Below are 20,364 nucleotides of genomic sequence, written 5' to 3'. Positions count from 1 at the left end.
GATATGTCCTAAGATAATTGTTTCTTTGCTTTATGTCATTTCACTTACGAAAGGTTTCATAGGAATGCTCTATAGTCAGATAGCTGAAGATTATAAGATATTTATCATAAGGTATTATCTCACATGAATATGGAGGCAGAGAAGTCCCACAGTCCACCATCTGCAAGCTGGAGACCCAGGAAAGCTACTGATGTAGTTTGAAGGCCTAAGAGACAGCTGATGGTATAGATTCCAGTCTGAATCTAAAGCCCTAAGAAACAGGAGTGCCAAAGGCAGGAGATGATTGATATCCAGCTCAGCAGTTAGGCAGAGATAATTCAGTCTTCCCCACCTTTTTGTTCTATTCAGGCCACTCAATGGATTGGGCAATGCCCACATTGGGGAGGACCATCTGCTTTATTCAGCCCACCAATTCAAATGCTAATCTCTTTCAGAAATACTCTCATAGACAAACCTGGAAAAAAATGTTTACCCAGCTCTCTGGGCATTCTGTGGCACAGTAAAGATGACACATAAAGTTAACCATCACAATCTGTACATGATGAATAGCTTTGTATGTGAAATAACTGAGGTTATCAATGATAAATTGCTCAAGATTAAGCTACTTAAGTTACTTAGCACTAAGTTAATTGAGGTTAATAAACACTCTCAAACTTTTACATATCATGTTATGTCCCAATTAAGTGTAACTATTCTCTGTCAGTTGCCTTTTTCAAGAATTGGGTGAATAAATCTGTGCTCCTCAAAACTTCCATAATACAGTATAAAAACCTCTCTTAATAGGTAAATACATAACTTTTTGACTGCATTGTTGTCTCAAAAAAGATTCAGCTAAATCATTTGGAATAACTTTTCATTCTTACAAGCAAAGCAAGTACATACCTGTAAAATGTAAATGATAAGGGCACACAACTCAAGCGACTCCAACAAAAACGATCTTTTAAATGAATATTTTATTTTTATGTACTTTATCAAGTGCAAAAATAACTGTAATCAAACTTCAATTAAAATATCATCAGATGCCTTCAAATAAGCATAAATATGAAAAAGAGCAAATTGGCAATGACTAGAATGATGTATTTACTACCATGCAAACCTAAGCTACAGTTATTTTCAGGCAGGAAATTGTTATACATATTTTACAGATGAAGAAATTGGAAACTACAAGCAAGACTGAAATGTCATTAAATTATACAGTTAGCTTAAATAATATTTCTTACTCTAAAATATGTAGTTGGGCTTACCTGGTGGCGCAGTGGTTGAGAGTCCGCCTGCCGATGCAGGGGACACAGGTTCGTGCCCCGGTCCGAGAAGATCCCACATGCCGCAGAGCAGCTGGGCCCATGAGCCATGGCCGCTGGGCCTGCGCGTCCGGAGCCTGTGCTCCGCAATGGGAGAGGCCACAACAGTGAGAGGCCCGCGTACCGCAAAAAAAATAAAATAAAATAAAATATGTAGTTAATGCTCTAGTTTATTAGCCCTTGAAAGTAAAATAAAAAGATTAATAAACCAAAACATATTTTTAGTTCACTTAATTGTAAATATATATTTGGTTTTGTATTTATTTTTCTGTAATTACTTTTAGACTATTTCACAAACTAATTAACATATATATCTAGAAATCATATAACTTTCTGAGACACATACGGATGGATTTTACAGCTGTTTGAGGTTGTTATGGCATATCTTAACTTTCTGCAAATGAAAGATATGTAATTGATATTATTTTCCTTGATTCATATTTTATGGTTTTTAGCTGACTCTGAAATAGGTAGAATTTCCTTTCCCAAATTATATTTCAGAATTTTAATGCTTGCGAAGGTTTATATTATATGAAATCATTTGAACCTAGCACTTGTTTAATCAGCGTTTTGCAAAAGATCCTTGATAAAAATAAGTCTTCTCTTGAAGACTACTTGTCCAAAAACCTAAGCAATATTTTAAATATATTTTTAATGGGAAAATCATGACTTTATGTTTCATAAAGAAGTAATAAAAATGTTTATAATTAGAAAAATTACCCAAAGAAATAGGAACGACCTTCCTACTACAACTCCTAGACCCTAACGTTCCTTGTATTGAAAGAGTAAACACTTAAAGAATATTAATGCCTACAGATATAGTAAGTAACTTAGTAGAAATAATCACCCAGCAAGAAGGAAGAGGGATGTGTTAACATGAGGAGGCAAAAGTGTACATATGTTCATAACCTTCAGTTATCTATAAAGAAAAAATGAGTATAAACTAAATTATCCATGATGTTTACTTATCCCCCTTTAAGTTTTATTTTATTATCCTTTATTTGAAATACTATGGTACAACTCCAACAATATGTTCTTTATTCTATAATCTCGTACATCATTTTCTACTCCTTCTTGTAGGCATATCTTTTTACTTTGTGAATAACTTATGAGCTTCATCAATAACAGGGCCATATTCTTTCATTTTCCCACCGACTTTGTGCAGTGTTCAATTACTTATTGGATAGAGAGATAAACTGATAGATAGATGACATAATAATTTACATGTCTATATTTTATATACCATCGTATGTATGTACAGATAGATGTATATGCTTGAAACTTTTCATCTCTGGGGAATGGCAATGAAAAAGTATCTTATTGTTGATAAGCCTGTTACGGTTACTGCTACTATCTGCCCCCATCATTCCATATACTCAGAAGTTTCTGTGTACCACAGTAATGAGGACATTTCTAATTTCAAATCAAATTAGTCTAAGCTCACAAACAAGAAGCAGAAGTTAGTTTCTCTAGGTCTCCTTAAATTATTCATGATTAAACTTGCACTTTCTGAATGCTTGTGCACAATATTTGTGTTCTCTTGTGAGTCATATTAAGGTTATTAATTTTTTGTAGTGGCAATAAATACAAAACAGGAAATGTGTTGAAATCTTTCCTAAAAAGAATTAAGATAAATAATAGAATAAGACAAGTTATTTTGAAGTACCTATTTGAATAACAAAGGACTAAAAATAAATATGTGCATTAGCTTACAAATAGACTCTATATCTCATTAAGCATAGAGCAGTCTAACATGTATAGAAACGGATGATGATTATTTTGGTTAGAATATGTGTGTGTGTGTGTGTGTGTGTGTGTGTGTGTGTGTGTGTATATATATACACACACACACATGTATATATATATATCAAGATGTAGTAATGTAGTAGCTGCTTGTGTCCATGTAATTATCTCCCTACACATTATATTATTATTTTATACATGTACATATATAGTTATATATTATATATAATACATATTAACAGTGTAGTCACTGCTTGTGTCCATGTAATTAGGTCCTTATACTTGAGTCTTCACTAAATGATGAAATGTACTTGCCATGATTGTTCTCCTTTAGCATCTAAATTAATTCTGCCACATTTGAAAGATATGATCAGTATAGCATATCGATATATAGTGGTATCATAAAATATATTCAAGTACAGCTCTGAAGTGCAAGAAAATGGAGCTATGCTGTTTTGTTTATAACTGATTAGTCCTCCTTCAAAAGTTATCAACAATGGAAAAGCAGTTTCATTCAGTGTAGTTCATCATCATCAATGTAATTAGGTTTAAAGCCCTTTAAGTAACATAATCTTCCTAGGTAAAAATGATAAGTTTCTCAGAGTTTCATCCACACCACTGTCCACAGCTCCTCTCTGTGGAGCTTGATGGTCTCTTGATGATAAGGTAAATAAGGACTCATACTGCCTCATGATTTGGGGAGGGTTTCTTTCGATCTACATGGCTCTGTGTGGTTCTACATGGTCTTTCATTTGAATCCTCTGTTTTTCTGGTGTTGACCAGGCTAAGGGTGCTCAAAGTTATTAGTGGGTATTAACCATGATCTGGTTCACTGAGCTTGGTTGGAACCCAGTACAGTAATTCTTCCTGGTGATTTAACCAGTTTAACAGCTCTTAGCTTTGATCTGTTGTCCTTCTGAGATTGGCTCTATTGTCCTGGCCCAGGTGGTTCACTTGTGTTCCCTTTGCTGAGTGCTGCCTCTGTGTCTCCATGCTTTTATACTCCAGAATACCACCCAGTGGGACTTTCAACTGTTTGGGGGATCCATACACAACACAGTAAGCAGTCAGGAAAGCTAAACCTCAAGGCTTCTCTGTCTCAAGCTGTACTGCAGATTTACTTTGATGTGACTGAAACCTTGGTTGGACAGGACATTGTATGTTATCAAAATTAGAAAACCAATTAGTTAATTTGATAGACTTGAAGATTATCATTTAACATTAGATGGCATTGCACACCATCCAAAGCAAGAGTGAGAAAAGCTAAGGTAGGGGAGAAATAAAATGGAAAACAAACAAACCAAAAAACCTATTAGTGACAGAGAATTAAAGGAATATCATATTTAAAATGGTGTTTACTTTTCAATTGACAATGAAAGAATTTAGATAGCCTAATGCCCTGAGGAAAAAAATTAGTAGTTCATAATATTAATCTATTTAACTGAACTTATAGTAATAATTGAAAATACATGACTATATTACTCTTCTGTCTCTAGGTCTATTTTAAGATAGAGTAAAAATCGCTTGATCCATTTGCTGCATTTTACTAATGTAGGAATTTAAAATTTCACACCAAGTAGTTTCTCTGGATGTATCCACGCATTCTAAGAGGATGGTTCAGACTACTGTGTTCCTTTACAATTGTTGTTATATACCAAACTTACTGTAAATAAACAAATAACAAAGTGTACTTGAAAGTAGTAAAATAATGTTCTCAAAATGTCAGTATGCTTTTTATTAATTATCTACTACATTATAGTCTCTACTAATAATTGATGATATGTACATATCATAAAGTATACATGTAAAATATATTTTAATTTAGCCATTTATGCCATTAGTTGAATGGAAGAAATGAGATATTTGAGGATTAGAAACACTTATTATTTTCATCATCAAATTAATAACTAAGTACATAATGTGATTAGAGAGGAAACTTTAGAACTCTCATCTAGAAAATAGTTTTTCTTCTAATTTTCATAGTTCATGAATTCTATTGATAAGATTTCAGGTTCCATTTTAAAAGTAGATATCACAAGAAGAGTGAAGTAAAAAACCTTTATAATTCATTGTACTGTTCATTGTGTGTCAATATGTTATACATATTTAATAAACATTGTATTAATACATATTAATATATGTATTTAAAATATGTTTTCCAACCATGAGCCCACTGGACTGTGAGATTGAGGTAAACAGAGGGGAAAAAAAGAACTGATATAACTAGTATTTTTTACATGATACCCTGGATAATCAGGAAAGAAAATAAGAGTTTAAGTTACTTGGAAATTTTTCTAGAACACAATATAAACATTCCAACTTAGTTCTGCATAGGTTTTCATTGTTGTTTGGTGATTATTGTTTTATAAAATATTCAGAAAGTTTTAATATGAAGGAAGAATAATCAGTAACTGACAAACATAAGATTAATCCTCCAACAAAAACACAAGAACATTTCATTATCACAAAGGCTAAGAAAAATGAATATCTGGCATCATAAATAAGTGTGAATTAGGTGATTTGGTACTAACACCCTCCTTGGATTCTGGCTCAGGTTTGAAAATGTCAGCAGGGGTTTATCCATTTGGCCTGGATTGCTTGCTGTGCTTAAATTCCTTCTCTCAGTAGGACTCTTTTAACATTCACTATACTAATTCAAATTCTTTACATTGTAAAACAATGGGAGTAATGACATGCTAGGCTAGTCTACTGGATATTACTGCACATGTTCTACACATATTTATCTTAAGAAACTAGGGAAACGAAAAGTAAATTAAATAACATGGCTTTTCCAACTAGGTAGTTATATTATCCTTTAAATAAAAGAGTCAGTAAGTTTATAATATCTACTTATTTTTGATTAGAAAAAATAATATTCATATGACCATGTTTTGATTCATTGGCTACTCTTATCAAAGTCAAGTATTATTTATAGTAATCCATGACTAATTATGCCAACAATAGATTATATTAAATGGTTACAGTTAAATTCATTTTAAATAGTTTTATATTTCTATTATTAAACAGAAATCCTTGTTAAATAAGGGAATGAAAGAAATAAACAGAGCAAAAGTAGTACAATTAGCACATGATTTATATTATAAAGTTTGTCAGATTATATCATCCCTCCATTATTTATAGAGTTGTTACACAGCCGGGGAAATCAGTAATAAATTTCAGGAACAATGCTTCCATGAAAGCCATGTTTTGTATCTTGTATATTTCCTATGTTTGCATAATCATAGCATATCATACTGAAATTATAACTGCAATAATGGATTGGAAGGTAACTGCTTTAATTCATTTCTTCATGCATTCAATCATTCGTTCCAGTTCTGATAGCAACCAATTCTTACAAGCTTAACAATACTGCTCTCAGAATGAAAGTAGGAATTAATGCAGAACATATAGGCATTGCAGGGATATAAACTGCCATTAAAGATTAGATGGTTTATATATCTTTTCATTTTAAAGCTCTGTCATATTTACCATTAATTTTGAAGACCCCAAGACTCCACCTAGCCATGATTCATTAACCCAGTTTTATATCTAGTCTAATAAATCACTTAAAGTTCAAGTAGGGCCTTGAATAATATGTTTTATTATGGAACTCTATATAAATCATGTTCTGAGTGGAGGGCTTTTATCCTTGTTAACCAAAAGAGGTAAACTGAGCTCAGTTTATTTGCAAAAGAGTAACCCTGAATTTCTTCCAGTTACAAACCTAGTCCTTTTTGGGTATGTTTTTAAAAATAATTTCACTTTCTTTTTAATTAAAAGCTAAGAATGCATTCTTCCAATAGCTGATTTGGAAATAACTTTTAAAATAGTCCCCTATTAAACACTGTCTTCAGTTATTTCAACAAATCCAGGAAAGGAAATCTGAACAATTTTATTTTTTACGCATTATCATATTCTATACAAACTGTGGATCTGTATCCAAGCTGTTGTATATTATGTTAATTTCTGATGATAAACACATGCTGAAAAACATTTAAGCATATAGAAACTCATATAGAAAAACATGATATCAATCTAACTTAACACCCAGCACCCAGGGAAATTACATGACAAGCAGCAATACTCTGTAAAATATACTCAGAAATGTGTATGTGTGTGTGTAAATCGTACATTTAAAAATGAAATAATAGTTTAACACCTGCCTTATACAATCAGATCTAATCTATTTATGCCTTGAATACCTGTTTACATGAGTCACCACAAGGAACCTAGGGTGTTCAAGTCATTTCCTGCACCATATCCTATAACTCCATGTAGCTCTGTACGTCTACTTTCCATCACATGTTCCATTCCCCTCTAGCTGTTGAAATCCTCCCAATATTATCTCTCAAAATGATCATAGTTTACAGTTATATCCTTTTACTTATTCAATGCTTCCTCCCTTTTTATTCTAAATGAAACCAGGATTTCCCTTAAAATGTTGCATCCCTTGCCAATGTTTCAAGTGGTAACTAATTTATCCCAACTGGACCTCTTCTTAAAATATCCAGATCATTCTCTCTCCTTTCCTCTAAAAACACACAGCACTGAATATCATTAGAATTTACTACTAGGCAGCACCCACTAATTCCTTAAAAAATTTAGCTTTTGGCTCAGCATCGCTATTTCCAAGAATTAGTCCTATCATAATTATTGATGAATTTAATAATCAATTAATTCATCTTTGCAATACCAGGACATCCTACCCCTTAATCTCTTTTCCATGAATATTGTCTTCCACTTAATCACAATCACTGATTCTCCATTGCCATACTCCTTAGTTCTTGTTATTTCCTGAAAGAGAAACTCTTCCATAATCATAATTTCGAGTACCCATTTACTAATGTCACTTTATTTCAATCCTACTTCTACTCTAAATAATTGTGACTTCACTAAAACCTAAAATTTTACATTTTTTTAGTTTATCTCATGCTCCTTGTATTAGTATGCTAAGGATGCCACAAAAAGGTATCACATACTGGTAGCTTAAAACAAAAAATTATTTTCTCACAGTTCTGAAGGCTAGAAGTACAATATCAAGGTGTTGGCAGGGTTGGTTCCTTCTAAGAGTTGTGAGGAAAGGATCTATTCTAGACCTATCTTTGGTTTGTAGATGGCCATATTTTGCCTGTGTCTTCACATTATTTTCCCTCTGTGTCTGTATCCAAATTTCCTCTTCTTATAAGGGTACCAGTCATATTTGATTAGAGCCCACCCCAATAACTCACTTTAATTACTTCTGTAAAGACACTACAACTCACTTTAATTACTTCTGTAAAGACACTATCTCCAAATATGGTCACATTCTGAGGTACTTGGGCTTTAGACTTCAATATATGAATTTTGGTGAGGGGCACAATTCAGTCCATAACATCCCTAATTACCTCACTTCCTTTCTATTTTAGATTCTAATAGGTCTTAATTAAAACTATTTCTTTGTCTACTATCCTTTGCTCTTTTCCCTTTTCTCATACAAACCTGCCCAAGTTTAATGCTTGTTAAAGGCACTCTTGACCTACTCTGTACCAACAAAATAAAAACAAAGGAATGGGGAAAAACACGCGAGCGTGCTGACCAGTCTCACTTTAAAAATATGGACCACCTGTGGAGGAAAGGGAACCCTAGTACACTGTCTGTGAGAATGTTAATTGGTGCAGCCACTATGGAATACAGTATGGAGTTTCCTCCAAAACCTAAAAATAGAACTACCATACGATCCAGCAGTTCTACTCGCGAGTATATATCCAAAGAAAGGAAAACATGAATTTGAAAAGATCATACATCCCAATGCTTATTTCAGCATTATTTATAATAGCCAGGGTATGGAAGCAACCTAAGTACCCATCAAGAGATGAACGGAAAAAGATGATAAAGAAGATGTGTATTAATCAGCCATAGAAAGAATGAAACTCTGCCATTTGCAACAACATGAATGGACCTAGAGGGTATAATTCTTGATAAAATAAGTCAGACAGAAAAAGACAAATACTATATGTTATCACTTATATGCAGAATCCGAAAAATTAAAAAAATGAATATAACAAAGTAGAAGCAGACACAGTTATAGAGAACAAACTAGTAGTTAACAGAGGGGAGAGAGAGAAAGAACAGGCAAGATAGGGGTAGGGGATTAGGTACAAACTACTATGTGTAAAATAAATAAGCTATGGGAAATATGGCCATTATTGTATAATAAATTTAAATGAAATACTATCTATAAAGATATTGAATCACCATGTTGTACCCTTAAAACTAACATAATACTGTAAATCAACTATACCTCAATAAAAAAGTTAAAAAAATGGACCACCCACATCTAGATGACCCTTCTGTGTCATATATTGATATATATAACACCTACCACACTTCCTTAGGTCAGTGATTCTCATACTTGTCTGTGCATTGTGATACAGAGACACACTCCAGATCAGTTAAATCAGAATTATATAATTGCACAATTCTGTTTTTTTTCAATTTCATAGATAATTTCAGTGTGCAGTCAGGTTTGAGAACCACCAATCTAGGCCATTCACTAACCATACTCTTAGATTGATTAATATTTCATATCTTCCCTATTCTCTTCAATTTTCAGTACCTCCACTCCCTTCTTCATAAATAGAAACAATCATTAGGGAAATTCCACCACCACTCCCCATGTTAACCCACTTATCTGATCTGACCCTTTAACATTGCCTTCCTTTCTAGGGATACTATTGGTGTCTATCTACTATCCAATGTCTTTCAGGCCACTCAGAGTGAAGTCCACGGTCTCTACAATATTCTCATCTTTTTTTTTTTTTTTTATCATAGTCTTTGAGTTTTTGAAACTCTGCTTTGAGGTCTTGTTTTATTAATTCATGGCATTCTGTTTAGTCATAACTTCATTTGCCCTGTAGTAAATTTTTTCTAAGGATATTCTTTCATTTCTTTCTATTCTTTTATTTTTCTTTTCTCATTTTTCTTGTAGCATCTTTGTGTAACTCCTAGACAGTTTTCTTTTTTACCATTATTTACCCTGAAACGGTGTTCACTTAATTTGACCACCTATTTTCAGAGATATTTTATGACATGGAAGTCCAAACCGTGATCCAGACTTATAGGAATGGTTAGTACAGAGTTTTGTATGTCAGTGAATTATTTTAGCAGTGAAAATAAGAGTGGAATAGATCCTGCAGGCAGCATCTCTGCTCCTTTTTCGTTCTTGTAGTGCATCATTTACCCTGGAGCATTGCTTTTTGCAATATTTGTCTGTGCTCTGCAGCTTTTAGTGTTATTTGTGAGAGCCATCATATACATCATATAAACTCTCCCCCAGTTGACATCACCTTCTCTTAAAGTCATTCAGTCTCAGATATTTCCTATTCTAAGTAAAAGTAGAGCTTGCATTCCTGTTTTACATTCTCCCTGATATATTTGAATGTTTTCTAAGAGGAGAAAGAGGAAACCATCATCTTTACTAAATCATTTAAAATATGAAATTTCAAAACATAAATTTAAATGGTTTCTTAATGTAGGAAAATTTTTCATAGAAAGATTGATTACTATAAATTTCAGTTAAAGTTTCCTGATGCCTTATATTACCAACAATTGTACATTTAATAAAGTATTTAAGAAGTATTTCCTATTTTCTTTGTATAAAAGGCTTACTATGTTCGTGTTTCTAAATATACCATTGAAATCGCATTTTACATATGCCCTGAAGCTATTGAGGTATAAGGGCATAGAGATTTTATATCTGAAGGCCAGAATTTGCCTCTCTTTCCAAGAGGAGACTGAGATCTGCACTAGTTTTAGGATATTTCATATAAAGGATATGCCAGAATTTCTTTAATATGGCTAATGAACATCATGTTGTATTAGACATCAATTCATTCAAATCCATGCCTAGAGCATTGGTGAAACTTGGAGAAGCAAATTAATGACCTGGATATATCACTAATTAATGATATAGCCACAGATTTTTACATCACTTGGAATATTGAAAAGTAATTCACCAAAGTTTTTCATATATGATAGTAGAAAGTTTAATAATTAATAAGCCCTAACTACTACAAGTACATTCATACCTCATATTAAAACATGATTTTCCTCATAATATGATATAAATATTTTATTCTTATTGAATACCATAAGCATTTAAAAATCATTTTATAGTGCTTTAGGCAATAATTTTTTAACCACAGAATGGGAGTGATTTGATATATGCACATGTGATTATGTCTTTCCTTCTCAGAAATTTCATGGAATATGAAATTTATTTATATCTTGGAATTTTGCATTGCACATTAAATTGTTTAAATGCATGTGGGAGTTACTTAATGTGTTTGTTTTTTATAAGTCAAAATAGGGAATAGACAAGAGCTTGAGTCGAAACTCATATGTCTGGACCTATATGGTTAAAAGAGGAATAAGCCTATTCAACATTCTTTTGAAAGGGGACTTATTTCTTTTTCCTAAATGATAAAATGATAAGAGACAAACTTAACATAGTAAATAAACATTTTTGGTGTTAGGAAGATTAACTTTGAGCACATCAACATTTTCATCTCTATCTCCAGGAACAGCTACAAAAGTAATCAAACCCATGTCTAATTAAAGATAGGTTGAGATGGGCAGATGTGTATTTAAAACTAAACACATTTAAGTCCTCAAGATATAAAATTCCTGTTTTTCTATCTCTTATATACTCTGTGGCACAAAAATATGCAAGGTACAGTTAAGATTATATTTCTGGCTTTTTTTGTACCTTTTGGGAATAAGTTTATGGAGAATAAAATCTATGGTGCCTAAAAAAGGAAGATGATACATAGAGGAACAATGGAAGCACTCAATGAAAGAGAAAATAACACCCAGCTGAAGTAGCACTCTTCTGAGAGTGAAAGAGGGCATACAATAGCACTGATATTGTTGATTGGAGATGATTGAAGTCTGTTGGCCTATGCCTCTCTATATTCACCTCTATATTAAGAATAAGAAAGTGTAAATAAAGCTGAATGAGGAAGACTACCTTTTCTTTGTAGAGCTCTTTCATGCTACTGGCAATAACTGCCTCTTTGTCTCTAAATGTAGTTGTGTTTTTCTGGCCTGGAGGTTACTGCAAATCTTGCTAATCAACTACTTGTTGGTCTAAGAGTTCCCTAACTCGCATAAGGAAAATTTTCTCTCTTAAAACTCAGTACCTACTGAAGCATATTAAATTATTAAACTCCAATCTAAAAGAAAAAACAATGCTCTAGAGAGACAAATAGACAGATACTTCATAAGAATATAATGCTAGTGTTGTCATTTTAACAAATAACTGAATTCATTTTTATAGGAAATGGAAGAAAACAAATGAAAATGAAGACATTTCACAAATGATATTAATACCTAAATTGGTCTTAAATTTTGAGAAAAAGTTTTGTAACAACTATTAGAATGTTTTAGTTATTGATATATTTGGAATTTGTGGATCTCACTTAGGAAGTATAAATTTACTAACTAATAAAGATGAGGGAGATCAGCATTCTTATATGAACTTTTCTTGCTTTAAACCTAAGTAGGTTACAACATTTGCATTTCATGCTGTGAATATAATTTAATCTCTCCAGTCATATAGGTCTTAGTCTACATGTTAAAAGATGTAATATTCGGGCTTCCCTGGTGGCGTAGTGGTTGAGAGTCCACCTGCCGATGCAGGGGACACGGGTTCGTGCCCCGGTCTGGGAAGATCCCACATGCCGCGGAGCGGCTGGGCCCGTGAGCCATGGCCGCGGAGCCTGCGCGTCCGGAGCCTGTGCTCCGCAAAAGATGTAATATTCACCATGATTCCATTTGCTACAACTCTCCTTACTGAACTCTTTATTTTGATTATTCATTTATGTGAGCAGATATTAAGCCTACTAATACTCTTGGTTTGTTAAATTAATTCAAGAGATTAGAGAAATAGAAGAGGTATTATAGGCTCATAGCTAAATGCACAATAGTGCACATTTTATCTTTGTAGTGCAAAAGTAAGTTTTATCATCATGTGCTAATATAAAAGGTTTTGTCACTAAGTGTTTTTGATTTGTAAAGACACAGCCCACTTTTTACACAATAGGGATTATAATGAAAACTCTCAGAATGGCATCTCTTTTCTTCTATAGCTATAGGGAAAGACGCACATCATCATATCATAAGCAACCAAGGGAACATATTCTAAAACTGAAAAAAAATTAAATAAAACCAGTTTTTTTCCGTGAATTTGCTCTGATAGGAACTCAAGGAACATTTTGAATTTAAGGCAAAAGTAATGTCCATATTCTTCAATGTTAAAGGTCAACTCATAACCCAGAGCAAGCAGAAGAAACAAATAATAAAGACCAGAGTAGAAATCAATGAACTTGGAACAGAAACAATAGTAGAGGAAAATCAAGAAAATCAAATGCTGTTTCAGTTCTTGGAAGACTCAATAAAACAGATAAATCTCAAGCCCGTCTAACCAAGAATAAAAAAGAGAAAATTCAAGTTGTCAATATCAGGAAGAAAAGAAAGAATACTGTCACAGTCTTTATAGATATCATAAGGATATGGGACTTCACTGGTGGCACAGTGGTTAAGAATCTGCCTGCCAGTTCCGGGGACACGGGTTCGATCTCTGCTCCGGGAAGATCCCACGTGCTGCAGAGCAGCTAAGCCCTGTGTGCCACAACTACTGAACCTGTGCTCTACAGCCTGAGAGCCACAAGTACTGGAGCCCGCACCTACAGCCCGTACTCTGCAACAAGAGAAGCCACTGCCATGAGAAGCCCACGCACCGCAACTAGAGAAAGCCTGCATGCAGCAATGAAAACCCAACGCAGCCAAAGATAAATAAATTTATATAAAAAAGGTATTAAAAGGATAATAAGGAAATAAAAAAACAATTTTATGCACATAAATTCAAAACCTTGGAATTGACAAATATTTCTAAAGACAAAATCTTGCAAAATAAATAACCCAAATAGCCCTATACTTATAAAAGAAATTGAATTTCTATTTAAATACTTTGCAAAAAAAGTAAATCCTGGACCCAGGTGATTTTATTAGTGAGTATAAAGAAGAAATAATATCAATTCTACACAGTTTCTTCCAGAAAACAGAACAGAGGGAAACATTTGTCAAATCATTGCTGAGCTCAGCTTATTATAAAATGAAAAACAGACAAAGATATTACAAGAAAAGAAAACCTAAACCAATATAATTTATGAACATAGATAAAATTCTTTTCAACAAATTATTAGCAAATTGAATCCAACAATATATAAAAAGAATAATACATCAAGACAAAGTAGAGACTTGCCTCAAGAGTGAAAGACTGTTTCACTGTTTGGAAATCAATTAATTTCACCCTAATAGTAGACTAAACAAGAAAAAAAATGTTTATCAACAGAATGATGTGGAAAAAGCATTTGACAAAATTTAATGTTCATTCATGATAAAAACTCTCAGCAAAATAGGAATAGAAGGCAACTTTTTACACACTGAACAGCAACTGCCCATCTCCCACTCCCCTCAGGCCCTGGCAAACACCATTCCACTTTCTGCTTCAATGAATTTGACTACTTTACAAACTTCATGTAAGTGGAATCATGCAGTTTTTGTCCTTCTGTGGCTGACTTATTTCACTTAGCATAATTTCCTCAAGGTTCATTCATGATGTAGTATATAACACGATTTCCTTCATTTTTTATGACAATAATAATCTGTGTTATGTATATGCCACATTTTCTTCATTCATCATCAAAGAACATTTAGGTTGTTTCCACTTCCTGGGTACTGTGATTAATGCTGTAATGAACATGAAATTGCAAATATCTCCTTGAGATCCTGTTTTCCATTCTTTTGGATAAATACCCAGAAGAAGGATTGCTGGATAATATGGTAGTTCTAATTTTAAGTTTTTTGAAGAATCTTCACCAACAGTGCACAGGGGTTCCAATTTCTTCACATCCTCATCAACAATTGTTAATGTCTTAGTAGTGTTCCAAGGTTAATTGCTTAGTTTGGACAGGTGTTAACACAGGGATAGCTGTGAAAGACATTCAGAAACTCTCTGTAGTATTCTTGTGCAACCCTTTTTTAAGTCAAAAATTATCTTAAAAATAACTGCCAAATTAAAGCTGCGGACTTTGAAAAATAAATATACTCAAACACTTGCGCTCTATGCTTTCTAGATTACATCATTTACATTTTACTTTTCAAAAAGATCCTTAATACTGTTTTTATGAAATCTAGCAGTTAATATGAGTAGAAATTTTTTTTTAAAAATTTTAATGATTGTATTGTATTTTTAGAGCATTTCAGAAGGGTAGCTGATCTCTTCAGGAAGAGACAAGAACTGAGCCATCAGTGAAACACTATTTTGTTCTTCCAATTCCTCTCCAGTTTCCTTATAATTATAAGTCTGTATAAGCTAACATAATCCTACAGGATACAGGGAGATAGATACTGGTTTTAATAACTGAAGCCAAAAGGAAAACAGGTGACCCATAGCCAACTGCAATTGGGTCATAGTGATTTTTCTGTCATATCATTTATAAGACATTTAATTTCCTGATCAAGCTTATAATGCCACTCAGCTCAGCTTATGGCATGCATGACAGCCTTCCTGCGCACCATACTAGAAGCCTCACATTAGGTTCTCACAAACAATAACGTGGATTATTGAAAAATAATACTTGCTTGACATTTTTCCTGTAGTGTCATTAGTTTTCAATTGTAGTGTTTTTATCTAATCAAAGTGTGACACCTATGAAATAGCACAGGTAGCGTCAGAATGATCGGGAGAGTTAGGCTCTTTCAGCCAGAACAGTTTTTTCTTACACGGCAGCTTCCTTTGTCACCCTGACATTTTCAATTGCAGGAGTTTGGCTGTGAGAGAGGAAAGTTTGAATCTGATCTGGTCTGCCTCTCTTAATAATGCACTTGAAAGTGACATGAAACTTTTCAAGTTTTTAGAAATAACCGTTAAAAAAAACAGTAGAATAGCTTTTATCCTTCACTGAATGTTTTAAACCTGTTCCCTGTTGGGGGAAAAAGGCAGGTTTTAAGAAAAAAAAAAAAATCCCTGCATTGTTGAAAATGCATCAGTCTCCAGGGCTTCATTGTCAGTTTCCACCACTGTATTGAAAGACAGTCCTGTCAGATTTGAGGCTTGTGGTTATCTGCTTCAGGTGATGCAATTGAAAATGCCATTTTGGTGAAGAATAGACAGATACAATCTCTTCCAATTTGAAGGAAACCAAGCAAAGGTATTAAGGGGCTTTATTAATGTTAATTATAAGCTGGGACAAATGATTAGTGTTGTGAATATAATGTTATTATATTGCTTTTCTCAAAACAAAGTTATATTAATCAAGTCATCTTACAGAGGAATGCTTAACTGGAATTAAATTTATGAGATTGTTTTCCTTTTCTCTCATGAAGAAGGTGCCAAAATATACTCTAAATATAGTTATTTAGAAGGTTGAAATATGTGGTAGATTATCAGAATACTTCTCTCCAATGCATTTAACCTAGTCTACCTTTGTGTGGTATCTTACTACTCTGATTCTGACCTTGGTCACATTGCTTGTTTTGACCAATAGAGCAATAGCTAACGTGTTGCAAGCAGGAAGGTGAAAAATGTTTGCATAATGAAAACCCTTCAATTGCCACCATATAATGAAACCCAAGCTTGAATGTGTAATGAAAGACAGACACAGATGGCTCATTTTTTCTGATCACTCTAATGGCCAGCCTATGATGAAAAGCATAGATGGGTGGAATGATACAGACACACAAGTGATGCCGGTCAAAACAAGAAGTAGAGATGCCCAGCTTAGCCCAATACAAATTGTTTGAAGCCAGTATATTTGGGGTGTTTTTAATGATGCTAAATTTTAATAGCTACAGTATAAAACACTTAGCAATCACCTGCAGTGTCTTTCTCAGAATGATTCATCAACCTGAGGCATGCAGAAGGATAAATATAGGATGAATGGCACATTGCATTGGAAATAGAATATGTAACCAGACCCTTTGTGCCTGAATTATACAAAAGTGAAATAGTCAGAGTCCTGGGAACAATGTCCAGGAAAGCAAAATGGCCACGTTTATTGGCTTGTGTGGTAGTGGGCTACTGATGCATTCCATGGATTATGAGGCAAGCTGGTACAATGAGGTTTGGTTTACAAGTCACCTGTACTATTTTAGATCAATCTCCAATAATTTTAATATGTAACAGTGTAAAACAATAACATGTATTGTTAAAAGCAGATCTCATTTGGATCTTGATTAGGACAAACTGGTTGTAAATACACATTTTTAGTCAATCAGAAAAAAATTGAAATAGAATAGTCAGTAGTGATATTTATTCTTATTAAATGTGATACCAGTATTATAGAATTACTAAATGTCATTACCTACAAAAGATGTCTAATGAGGCATTTATAGTTAAATGATTTGATGTTTTGGGTTTACTTTAAAACACTCTAGCCACCTGCCTCCTGCAGAAAGGGGGAGATCAATGAAATAAGCATGACAGACTGTTGATGATTGTTAAAACAGAATTATGCATACACAAGTTCTCATTATGCCATTCTCTGTACTTTTGTGTGTGTTTTTAAAATGTTCACATTTCAAAAAGTAGAAATAGTAAAGTAAAACATTATGATTCTCTCTTATTCTTTTTCAAAATCCATGGCATTATCAACCTGATGAAACTTTTGTTTTCTCTTCACTTAGAGGTGGAAAACAGATTCTGACATGTCTTTGAACATTACCAGCCCCTAGCATTCTTGAGATATTTTGAAGACTTTGTATCCCTAGAGGGATATATTTCCTGTTAATGGGGCAGGTGGAAGCTCAAGCAATTAACTGGGGGAAAAATGATGCTACAATATTTTTACTTGATATGTTTAGCAGTTCAGGCTGGTTATATTTCATTGTAAATTTTTTTCTCTCTGAAAGAATCCCTCTAAAATTACTTGATGTCATTTTACAATATTAAACCAGAATTGATATTTTGCTGTATTATTCTATAGCCCTACATCACAGAATTCAACTAATATCTTTCCATGACAAGAATGCAGTGGAGTGTGAAAGAGAAACTGGTACACTGAAAACAATTTTGATGAGAAAAATATAAAAAAAGCAAAAAAGAAATTTTAATGAAGTGATATCAGTTAGTCCTTATTCATCTACTACTAGGAATAAGTATATACTATATGACACGAATAGTTGGATTCCAAAAATTTGAGAATGTATAAAATAGGTAAAACCCCAGATATCATATTTATGGTTTATCATGCAGCACAGACATTAAACCAATAAACATGGGACATGGAAATGCAAAACAGAGAAACTAGGAGTTCATATATATATATATATATATATATATATATATATATATATATATATATATATAGTTCTTAATGAAATGAGATTTTATCAGAAAGGCTGATATATACAGATTGTAAAGGTCCTTGGAAACCATGTTGTGAAAATTGGGAATTCAATAATGAATCTTAAAGGAACTATTTTTATGTTTTTAAATTTTGCTTTAGCTGTAGCTTATAAGTGATAAACATAAAATATGCCATAATGATAGATGTAATAGTAAGATGAGCCTTTTAATAAAAGTAGGGATATAGTGTAAAAATATAATGTTATAAATGTATATAATTTTAATATTAAAGATGCATAATTAGATTCAACATGTTATAGAAACTTAAAACTTCACAGTCATAAGAATCTTAAAATGATATAAAAGATATGAGTTTTTGATCCATTCACATTAAATATAAATGTCCTAATTATAGGGTTAATCATCTTTAATTCTTGCAATTATATCATAAGTTTATAATATCTGATGTAATTTATTGATATTTCCAAATATTTATACAACTGTCGCTTCAAAAATATTGTATAATGCCTTTTACATATTTCATAATATAAATAATTATACATATTTTTGATTTACGTAATTAGTGGAGGGCATAATAAAATCTAAAAGCTGGTAACAGAAAGCAAGTATAACTAGATTTCACCTGCAAAATTTGTTGTTTCAAAAATGTGTGACCATGATGTTAGTTAATCTTCAAATTTCAGTTGAGAAACATGAATATTTTGAAAATTTAGATTAACTCAATTTTATGATTTTCCAAATATCTTTAGAAATATATTAAAAAATTACCTTTTAAAATGCAATAGTCTTTATAAATTTTAAAAAATAACATGGTGATTTTTTTTTCCTCATAGAAAAATCTAAGCATAGAAAATTCTTATGCAGTATTCTAAAATCACATAAAGTAATAAACCTTTGTGTTAGCATAAGATTCCTCAATGACAATTGCTTGCAGACACTTGTCCTTCTTGAGAGAACAGGTGGGGAATTCACTGCAAAAAAAATACAGAAAGAGAAATGTCTGTAATTTAGGTAATTCAGTGTTAGCAGATAGGAGTTATGAAAACTCTTGTCCTACCAGATGTTAAATTCAGCTGCCAGTCAGGACAAAGAAGGGATATATGACTCAGAATTCATGGCAAAGGGAAAACACTTCTGGAATGTCAGAGTAAGACCGTCTGAAAATCTGCTGTTCCATAAAAGCAATAAGGAATACTTGCAAAACAAATTGAAAATCATCAAACGTTCTTAACTCAAGAAATTAACCAAAGGTTAGCAAAAATCAGGTGATCATTTATTCAAGAAAAATGGCTGACCTCTTTAAGAATAGCAGAAATTGTGACATTTTACCTTGCCCTATTTCCTGTGGGATTGTCTTAACTTCCAGCATCCTCAAACCATGATATTGTGAAACCAGCCACTGGAAGGAGCAGATTGAATTTGAAGTTTCCCAAAAGGGCCATGCTCAGAGAATTTGTCTATTTGACATGTCTGGAAACTTCCTGGAAAAGCTCCATTTACAGGGCTTGTCTTTATTTGATCTGACTCAGAACACTCTCAGTGGGAGAAGTTCTATACCCATGGTGTTGGTTAAAAACAATCAGAAGAATTATTTAACATTGTGAAATAATTGCTTGAGTCTGTGATACCAACTAGAGCAAACAATAAGCTACCCAAACAGGTTAAAAGGAAGATCTATAAATTATATGTTCATAGAGGGCTTTGAAAAACTCCAACATATTCCTGAATATCTAGAAGACCACACATATGTGCAGAGATGTGAATATGGCAAAGAAGGTAAAGAGTAAGTCCTAATCTCTCACCTCTGGCTGATTATCTGCAAAAACAGGAAATGAAGGCTAAGACAGAGTTGTAAACAGCCATAGAATTAAGGCATGCTTCAAAATGTACACAGTACTTGTAAAAAGGTGG

The sequence above is a fragment of the Phocoena phocoena genome, chromosome 18, assembly GCF_963924675.1.
Source record: "Phocoena phocoena chromosome 18, mPhoPho1.1, whole genome shotgun sequence".
Classification (NCBI taxonomy): domain Eukaryota; kingdom Metazoa; phylum Chordata; class Mammalia; order Artiodactyla; family Phocoenidae; genus Phocoena; species Phocoena phocoena.
The sequence above is the reverse complement of the archived record's forward strand: the minus strand, read 5'-3'. Positions refer to the sequence as shown.